Below are 10,761 nucleotides of genomic sequence, written 5' to 3'. Positions count from 1 at the left end.
ATTATATATTTAGGGTGATTAATTGGGCAGCAATCGGTATTGGCCGATAATGGTTAGGAAATTGAACAGCCGAATGCTTTGACATGGCTGATTATTCAAACCGATATTGCGATATCTAACCTGGCATGATCATTTGATTAGGAATATTTTCTTAATGTCTGTGCGTGATCAATTCACCGAAGGAATATACTGTCTAGGACAATAGATCCTAATAAACACTGGTGGCTGATTGTTGCCAGCGTGAATTCCAGCGTGGAATTCTGATTGTTCTGATTGTTGTGAATTCTGATTGTTGCCAGCGTGAATTCTCTCTGAAAGGTTTTGGAAATCACAAGTCCGTAAACCCAGACATTCTGCTCCTCTGAATGAGCCTTGTACGTGGTCAAAAGGGTGAGTTTCTGAAATTCAATGGATGCAAAATGCTCATAGGTCCAGAGATGCCAGACACACACACACACACAAACTCAGGGATTACTGAAAGGCAGTAATCTGCTCCTGCCCATTAACAAACCTATTTGTAACAAATCATTTGATCTGTTTTAATCTCATGTTTGGTTTTTTGAGTGAGTGAGTGATTATAACAGCCAGCTGGGATGGATTGGGCAACGCATGCTGTAAACTGAGATTATGTTAAGATTAGACAGTGAAGGCCTATCTGAAGCCTCTCTCTCCGGAGGTCTATCCAACTCTGATGGCCTGTCAGACCTAATGCGCCTACTCTTGCAACGGTTGTTCAGCCAAGTTACCCATAATGACCTAAAATCAGTTTTGCCCTTTCCTACATAATGATTACCCTATGGTAAACTGACTCTAGATCAGAGCCCCGTTTCACCACCTGAACCCGAAGCGTTGCAGAGTGCAGTGTCACTGGTCTTAGGTCAATGTCAGGCGCCGGCTAAAAGCCAACAATGTAAATGTAACAAATAATCGGTATGGGTATTGGCCGATTGTGTTATGAATAATCGGTAAAGGCCCTGAATTTTCATACTAGTGCATCCCTACTTACATTACACAGGGTTCCCTCACCTTCTGAAACATCAAATTCAAGCACCTTTCAAGGACTTTCAAGACTCAATTCCTTCAAATTCAAGGGCCCACCACAGCATAGTTTGAGACAGATCTAGATGAGAATTTATATAATAGGAATGACCATGAACGGTTTTCAAATCTAACTAATTAACCGCAGCAACTAGTATGGTTGTTTTATTCCCTTCTACATGTTACCTATATTTTTGGGGGGGAGAGAGAGAGAGAGAGAGAGAGAGAGAGAGAGAGAGAGGGGAATTCAAGCACTTTCAATGACCCATCTCAATTTTCAAAAACTTTTAAGGCCTTGATTTTTTTTCTCTCAAATTCACAAACTTTCAAGGATTTCAAGGACCCGTGGGAACCCTGATTACAGTAACGCATTGTTCTTCTAGTTCTGTATCGTTTCAGTAGCAGAGTCGAGACATACTCATCTGAGCAGACGACGGTGTGTTCTCCGTGGTCGACCAGGAAGCACATGGCCTGACCGCCAACGGTACCCAGGAAGAGGGACTCCGCGATGGCTCTGCACCAGTTCTTCAGGCCAGAGACGTACACCACACACACCTGGGGGAGCAACACAGTAGACCCACCTTCTCCATCTCATGTAGGAAGAGCTGTGGTCATTCTTAGGGATGGGAATCGAGAACCTGAATCTGTTCTTTCTTTTATCGATGCCGGTATTTTTTTCTGACGGTTGCGCGTTGCAAAAACCCATGCGGCAAACTCTGTGGTGTAGTATCCGGCGTAGATATAGAAACGTATACCTCATCGGACACTGCTGTATGTAGTCGCTATGCGTCTGACTGTCTATCGTCGTGCACGAGGCATCTACTGTGTGTAATATCTATGGTATCCGAAGTGTAAAGTTTTATTTAGTCGCAAAAAAGACAGTATTCAAGCTCTCAGGCTATGCCACAATTCAATTGAATTCTACTTTATTCGCCATGTAGATAGATAGATAGATAGATAGATAGATAGATAGACTTTATTTGTCATTGTTACAGTACAGGTACCAAACAACGAAATTTAGGAGGGGAGGCTCCCCTGGTGTTTAAGAAAGGAAAAAAGAAACACATTTTGGAAAAAGCATAGATGCATAAAATCACAAGAAGATAAAGAGCTGGTTTACATCAATAGAGGCTATGTACACAATCCACTGTACTATACTGCACAGATAGTCAACTAGGGTTGTCATATTGCACAAGAAAGTATTTTTTCACATTTTTTTAAAGTGTCACAGTTTGCAGGCTTGAAAATGTACATGTTTGTGCCTCAGCACTAGCTGCCATTACAATCCGTCCGGACTTGTCCTGGGCCCAGAACTTAGGCCTTTTCTGTGTTCAGGGCCTTGACGGCCCTGTGGTAGAAGCAGTTCTTCAGTCTGTTTGTCTTAGCGGCCGGGGTCCTGTACCTCCTGTTCGAGGGCAGCTTGACAAAGTGTTCGTGCCCAGGGTGGGTCGGGTCCTTGGAGATCTTGGAGGCCCTCCTGAGACAGCGTGTTTCGTACAGCTTCTCCAGAGAGGGGAGGGTGGCGCCGGTGATCCCCTGTGCTGTTCTCACGACTCTCTGTAGATCGTTTCTCTCCGCTGCCGTGCAGCTGTGGTACCAGTTGGAGATGCCGAAGGTGAGGATGCTCTCCACTGCGCCGTGGTAGAAGGCCACCAGCATCTCCTGCTTGCTGTGTTGTTTCTTGAGGCATCTCAGGGTGTATAGCCGCTGTTGTGCCCTCTTGATGGTGCCTTTAGTGTTGTCCTTCCAGGCCAGGTCATCCCGTATGATGTGTCCCAGGAAACGGAGGTTTGAGACCATCTCTACGCTCTCTCCGTCGATGAGCAGGGGCAGGATCTCGGACTTTTTCCTCCTGTAGTCTACGATGAGTTCCTGGGTCTTTGACTTGTTTAGCAGCAGGTTGTTTACCTTGCACAGCTTGCTCAATTGCTCTACCTCATCCCTGTACGCCGCCTCGTCCCCCCCCGAGATACATCCCACCACGGTGGTGTCGTCTGCAAACTTTACGATGTAGTTGCTGGGGTGGATGGGGGTGAAGTCGTGGGTGTAGAGGTTGTAGAGGATGGGGCTTAGCACGCAGCCCTGGGGTGACCCAGTGCTGAGGCTGAGGGCTGTGGAGGTGTGGGGGCCCACCCGCACCCTCTGGGGGCGGTTGGTCAGGAAGTCCTTGATCCACGCACATATAGAGTGTGATAGACCCAGGTCTAGTAGTTTGGTCACTAGCCTGTCTGGAAGGATGGTGTTAAAGGCGGAGCTGAAGTCCACGAAGAGCAGTCTCGCGTAGCTGTTTCCCCTCTCCAGGTGGGATAGAGTGGCGTGGAGAGTCGTCGCTATGGCGTCCTCTGTGGACCTGTGGGCTCTGTAGGCGAACTGGTATGGATCCAGGTTGGGCGGGAGGCGTGTGAGTATGTGGGCCCGGACTAGTTTCTCGAAGCACTTCATGATGATTGGTGTGAGTGCCACCGGGCGGTAGTCGTTTAGGCAGCTCACCGTGCTTTTCTTCGGGACTGGGATGATAGTTGAGGTTTTCAGGCAGGGTGGGACGGTGGCCTGGGACAGGGACTGGTTAAAGATGTTGGTGAAAACCCCGGCCAGCTGGTCGGCGCAGTCTCTCAGCACCCGTCCCAGGACGCCATCCGGCCCCGAGGCTTTCCTGGGGTCCACCGCCTTCAGTACGCGTCTCACCTCGTGCTCTGTGAGGGTGAGGCTGCTGAGAGCTGGAGAGAGTGGTGTCTGTGTTGTGGTTACCTCCGTTCGCCCCTCGTCGAACCGGGCGTAGAAGGTGTTCAGCTTTCCCGCCAGCAGGGGGTCGTCCTCTGCGGCTGTGAGCCTGTTGGCTCTGAAGTTTGTCATCTGCTGAACCCCCTGCCACATCCGCCTGGAGTCGTTGCTCAGGAGGCATTCCTCAATCTTCTCTCTGTGCTCTGCCTTGGCCGCTTTGATGCCGCGCTTTAGGTTGGCCCTGGTGGAGCTGTACAGCGGTGTGCGCTTCCCTGCGAAGAAGGCGTTGTCCCTCTCATTTAACAGTTTTTGGACCTTCCCAGTCATCCATGGCTTCGTGTTGGGGTAGACCCGGACCCGTTTGTCCACGGTGACTGAGTTGGTGCAGTTCACTATGTGGTTCAGAACCGACGACGTGTACTGTTCCAGGTCCTCATGCTCATATTCCTGCCATAGGGTGTCATTTAGGCAGATCTGCAGTGGAGCGGACCCTTCTGGCCAGGTTCTGACAGTCTTAGTGGTGGTGGGAGCACTTTTCCCCATTGTGGTGTATGCAGGAATCAGGAGGATTGACACATGGTCAGACATGCCTAGATGAGCTAGCGGACTAGCCTTGTAAGCACGTTTGATGTTGGTGTATACCTTATCCAGTGTTTTTTCTCCCCTCGTTGCACATTTTACATGCTGGTAGAACTTGGGTAGTACTGCCTTCAGGTCGACATGATTAAAGTCCCCCGCTATGATGTGGATAGCCTGTGGATCAGTACTTTGTTGGCTACTAATGACGTCGTATAGTCGCGCCAATGCTACTTTGCTGTCTGAGCTAGGTGCAATATACACACATGTAATTAGCACCGCGTTAAACTCCCTAGGCAGGTATGTAGGTCGGCATTTAACAGTCAAGTATTCTAGGTCTGGGGAGCAGTGGCTACTTACAGTTTTCGTGTTTAAGCACCAGCTGTCCTTCGTCGATATTATGATCCCACCTCCTCTTGACTTACCGCTAAGCTCCGTGCGGTCAGCGCGATGAAGCGTTCGGCCCTCTAAGCTAACGTTAGCGTCCACAATGTTGTCGTTTAGCCAGGTTTCGGTCAGAATAATCACACAGCTATCCCCTACGATGCTGTTTTTTGCCACCTGCAGTGCACACGGTATTCTCCAAGCTGAACAAGCTACAGTACATACAACAACAAGCCGACAACACAACAATACTCAAGACACACAATATATACAAGTGAATAAATAACAACTTAGTGCAAAAACATGTAATGTGCAAGGTGCAATGATCAGGAGTTATTGAGGAGGGCTATGGCTTTGGGGAAGAAACTGTTCAAGTGGTGTGATGTTTTTGACCTGATGGCCCTGTACCGCTGTCCAGAAGGGAGTAATTCAAACAAGCTGTGAGCTGGATGTGAGGGGTCAGCCACAATCTTGCGTGCTCTCTTCAATGATCTGGAGCTATGGAGGTCTGTGATGGGAGGCAGAGGGCAGCCGATGGGCCGCTCAGCTGTCCTTACGACTCTTTGTAGCTTGGCCTTGGCTCGGGCAGACGCAGTGTCGTACCAGACAGTGATGGAAGATGTTAGGACGCCTTCTATGACGGCCCTGTAGAACTGGACCAGGATGTGACGACTTCAGCTGACGGAGGGAGAACAAACGCTGCTGGCCTTTTATCACTAAATGGGTGATGTTGTTATCCCATTTTAGTTTGTTGGAGATGGTAGTGCCCAGAAACTTGAATTCATCCACTATCGTGACAGGGGAGTTATTGATGACCAGTGGAGAGTGCGTTGGAGCCTTTTTACGGAAGTCCATAATCTCCTCCACTGTCTTGGTGTTGTTGAGTTCCGGGTTATTGGCTGCAGACGAGGACACCAGGCGGCCGACCTCCCGCCCTCCGGTAGGCAGTCTCATCATTATTAGTGATGAGCCCAACCATGGTGGTGTCATCTGCATAGTTGATGGTCTTGACAGATGTGTCACCAGAGGTACTGTCGTTGGTGTACAGGGAGTAGAGAAAGTGGGAGAGCACACAGCCCTGAGGAGCACCGGTGTTAACTGTGCGGGGCTGAGACAGATGAGGGCCCATCCTGACATACTGCCTCCTGTTGGTGAGGAGGTCAGTAATCCACTGACTGATGGAGGGGTGGATATTCAGCTGGGCCAGTTTATTGTGGAGGAGGTCAGGAATGAGGGTATTGAAGGCTGAACTATAATCCACAAACAGGATTCTGGCATAGGTGTTCCGATTGTCCAGGTGTGGCAGAATATAGTGGAGCGCCAAGTTGACTGCGTCGTCTGCTGAGCGGTTGGGTCTGTATGCAAATTGCAGGGGGATGCCTGCAACACCTGGTATCCGTTCCCAAACGTTGTTTGAGAAAGCTGATTATAAAGTAGCATGTTATCTATTTAAAATGTGGGAAACAAAGTCAAAGGAAATGCAACATTGTGGAATCTAAATGGTAGACGAACTGCACGTCGCTGCCACTGAATAATAATGCGCCCATTGATACTTTGCGCTCCGTGCCAGATAGTGCTACTAATGTGTTAATGTTTCTTTGTCTGGGACAAAATATCGATACAGCGATTATTGTGTCACGGCCTCTTGTGATACAATTATCAGTTCACGTCGCCAAATATCGATATTTGAAAAAAGAAATTGAGGGGAGAAACAAGCTGCGCACGAGCGTTGTATAACGGAGATGAATGGCTGAAAGCGGGAAAAAACTCATACGAAAAGCACCTCTGACATACAAATCTAAAGTCTGGAACCATTATATTTTAAAGCAAGGCTTCCTTTTAACTCCCAGAGGGCTACAACTATTCTATTGCTGGGTTTATTTGCAAGGACCTTCGCCCGTGCAGTGTAGTTGAAAATAAAGGTTTCCGCAGAATGATGCAAAGTAAAATGCATAGTTTAATATTATCAGTATGTATTTGTGTGATGTGACTTAGTTTGCTTTTGAATTATATCTGTTATGCAGCAGTGGTGTGCAGCTTGCTACCTTTTGCCTATTTTTGCTGTGTTTATTTGAGGTACAGAGATGCATCTCTTTATTGTGTGTTTTGTTGTGATTACGTTAGTGTGTTTTCTTGTTATGATTTGATTATCGTTGACAGCTGTGCTTCTTCAACCGCACAGAGTCAGAGGCTTGTCGAGCACAGACCAGAAAGGTGTTGGTGTTGGTAGTGAAAACTCAGCCATCCTCTTCGCCAATGTTATATTTCAGAGGCATGAAAGAATTGAGGTCCACACCGTTCCGTGGTGTGTTTGTAGTTTTAGTGACGTCGCAAACACCAAAACACAGTGTCCTACATAACAGTTGCATGCTCAATAACCTAAATAAGCCACTCTCCATGGAAAACGAGCTTTGATTGAATTAATATTATTTATTTATTTTGTTTGCAATAATGCAAAGCGGTTCCAAGACATAAGGTCATTTTTGTTTATTTTTTTTCCAGCCTAGTAATAAATAAATAATATGTGTTATTTAATTCACTATTTGTATTCTTGAATTCATATTTCTTTAGACTACACTAGATTAATGTTATTTATGTGTTAATTAAAAACACAAATCTTCATTATTCTTTTTTTAAATTTGATTTTCTTCTTTTTCTTTATTTTTTTATATCGGTATTGGCAGTATATCGGCAGATATTGCTCATAGATGATCGGTGGCAAAAAAAAAAACAGTATCAGGGCATCCCTAGTATCAATAACATCTTATCAATCACCATCCCTATTCACCTCCACATTCAAGTCATGCATGGGCTAAACCAGTGGTTCTCAAACCTCTCCTCGGGCCCCCCAGCCGCTCCACATATTTGATCCGTTCCACCACCAGCACACCTGATTCAACTAATCAAGTACAAACCAGAATTGCTTTGTACTTGATTAGTTTAATCAGGTGTGCTGGTGGTGGAACAGACCAAATATGTGGAGCGGCTGGGGGTCCCCGAGGAGAGGCTTGAGAACCACTGAGCTAAGCCATGTAGAAATGCAGGAATACTTTTACTAGAAACTACAAAATGTGTTTCTTATACCATGAAAATGTCTCCAGAACAGGTAGATGGAGAATGTGTGCACAACAGTTCACAGTCATTACCTGCCCTTCGTGTATAGATGAAGGCTTTATCTTCTGCACATCCTGGTTGACCTCATGATAGAAGAGGTTCATCTTCACCTGCAGGTCTTCATACGCTTTTGGACTCTCTGGTTCGATCCCTGGTCCCTTCACGATCCGGCCCCAGAGACAGAACGGATTCTCAGCCTTCGATAGAGAGCATGTCAAGTCAACTATACAGGTTAGGTCTCAAAGATGCATGGTAACAATATGGTATGGGGGAGGCGGTAGCCTAGTGGTTAGAGAGGCCGGCTAGCAATCGGAAGGTCACTGGTTCGATCCCCGCCTCATGAGGGAGCTGCATGTGCTCTTGAGCAAGGCACTTAACCCCTAATTGCTCCAGGGAAGCCGACTATTGCTGACCCTGTGCCTAGAGCAAAAAATACCAAATTCCAACAATTGATTGACAAGTTGATTGCATGGCAAATAAAACATCCATTCTTCTTCTAACAAGGTCAGAACTTGAACCGACATCAGCCACTATTAATACTACACATGTATGCAATGATGAAATAATTACCTTCAAAATGGATATGTGAAGCATCGTTCAAACCTCCAACAGCTTGGCCAACTGCAAGTTAAAACAAAGAACATCGCACGTGGCTGTATTACATATCATTGAAACTTGCTTTATGAGCTAGCTTCCACAACACAGCAACAAACTCAGCTTGGTGTGTTCTTCAAATCTATAAGCTATATAATAATGGTTAAAATAGTTAGTTATAGTCGTGCATTTTATGATTTTTGCTCAATAAAATAAGCACCTGCGGTTAGCCTGCTTAGCTAATGACTTCACGAGAAACGCAGTCTGGTAATAAACTCATATGGTAAACGGAGATTTTCTTGGCTAATTATAATTTCAGCTAGCAGATATTCGCTTGCACATGCCTTTGAATCGTGATAGGATAGCAATTTCACTAGTTTTGTACCTTTGCTAGTAGCTTGCTAGTTCGCTGAGCAAGAAGTCCAACGCACCGAACACAGACCTGACTGGCACCTGCAATGTGATTGATCAATCACAGCGAGCTGCTACTTATCGGGTAGGTAATGAGTAATGTTCTCTACTGCCACCAGGTGGCGGTGTAGATGTATTCACTCCGCTGCCCACCAGATGGCGGTATAGATGTATTCACTCCGCTGCCCACCAGAAGGCGGTATAGATGTATTCCCTCCGCTGCCCACCAGATGGCGGTATAGACGTATTCACGTCCGTCAGAAACTTCACTTTCAGTCCCTGCCGATTTTCACCAAACTCTTTCACACAAACTCGTCCTGTTCGTAATTCCAAATGGAGACAAAAAGGGCAGTGCTTGTAAATGCTGTCCCCCCTTATGGACACATCATTGCCAATGAGAAGTGGAGGGGCAAAGTTTGAAGGGTAAGTTAAACTCGCTAGCAACCTAGTCAAAACAAACAGCCACGTTATACGACTGCATGGCACTTGCCTTCTCAACTCACCCATCAACTTTGAACTGTTGATGTTCAATCAATTGATTCTCAATTGACATCTGGTTAAATAAAATAAATACAACTTCCCCCAGCAGTTCGGAGTAACGCAGGACCAACCAATCAAGGTGATGAAAAACACCTCAAATGATGTCCTTTTGATCCAAGTTGAACTGATGAGTGAGTTGGGAAGGTTGTCTGACTCTGTGGTAAAGTGCCATGGAGTCGGATAAGACAACAACTGTCTGATCTGTGGGTATAGTCCAGTAGTAATAGGGTTACACCCGGAACAAATGTGTAACAAGCTGAATTTTTCAGGATATGTTCAGAATACCTTTAGGAATGACATACTAAAAGTCCCCGTTAATCCCCCTTGTGCTCTCGGAGATATTCAAGATGGCGTCCAAAATGGCCGCCATTTGGAGATTTTTCCGTATCTCAGGCTTAAAACCTGATACAAATGCAATTAAAAGGTCAACATATGTTTTTTAGGATAAGTAAGTCAATTTCATCATTAGTTTCTTGAATGGAGACATTTCATAATAATAAATCACTTCAGTCATCATCCTCATCATCAGAAATTGGTGTTGATTCTTCAGTTTCTCCCTCATCATCTAGTAAAGATGGCATTGGTGCTGCATTGTTGCATGTTTGACCACTGCACTTTGTACACAAGGCAGAGCAGTGTACCCCCATCTTCCTGCAGCCACATGACACTCCACAGCCATCTGCTCTGCAGCCACAAGAGATCATGTTGAGCAGAGTGTCTGGAGCAATGGGGCGGTCAGTTTCAACTGGAGTCAAGATATCCTCAATTTTCCATCCCCAATCTGTTGGCTGCAATGGCCTTCCCATCCATTCCTGAACAATGAGATATGTTCTGAATGAATGTTGCTTGGCTGCAGCACTTGTTGGAGGCAAAGTTGCCAACTGGAAGGATGAGGAAAGTGAAGTTCTGCTGATTGCCTTATTGTAAGCAATGTATCGGAACTGATCCAGTGATTCACAACTGGAAGCTCCATACAGCTTCAGGAGGAAGCTTTCACCTGCTTGTTGTACTTGCTGATGACTACTTGCAGCATTGATGAATGTGTCAATTAGATCATACTCTTTCTTCTTATGCACCAGATTGAATGCGATACAGAGCAGATACAGTGTCACATCCAGTTATAGCATGTAACACCATCAGATATTTACTGGTGTTACCAATGCTCCCTTGAATGTCATGAACCCTGTAGGCCTACACAGTTGTGGGGTTCTTGCAGCATAACATGTAAAGGTCCATGTTTGTGGTTGCTTGAGCTACCAGCATTACCAGCAGGTCAGTGTCAGTTCCAACAACAACGACTGGTTTGATTGACTCTGCCAATGACAGAGCAGTAGAGACTATCAATGCATCTGCATCAGCTTGTGCCTGCTTCACCTGAACACC

The 10,761-nt window shown here is 46.0% G+C and overlaps 1 pseudogene across 1 annotated transcript in view; it reads left to right on the top strand.

Annotated features, from left to right (window-relative positions):
* The first annotated feature begins 9,171 nt into the window (after positions 1-9,171).
* The window catches only part of LOC308152046 (Fanconi anemia core complex-associated protein 24-like), a 29,931-nt pseudogene continuing 28,341 nt past the window's right edge, over positions 9,172-10,761 (top strand). The window contains exon 1 of the transcript in view: positions 9,172-9,261. The product of the transcript in view is annotated as a Fanconi anemia core complex-associated protein 24-like (transcript). The remainder of the gene's footprint in view (positions 9,262-10,761) is intronic.

Source organism: Nansenia antarctica (assembly GCF_963989245.1).
Source record: "Nansenia antarctica genome assembly, chromosome: 2".
In the NCBI taxonomy this organism is placed as follows: domain Eukaryota; kingdom Metazoa; phylum Chordata; class Actinopteri; order Argentiniformes; family Microstomatidae; genus Nansenia; species Nansenia antarctica.
Note: the sequence above shows the minus strand (reverse complement) of the source record. Positions and strands in the feature narration are given on the sequence as shown.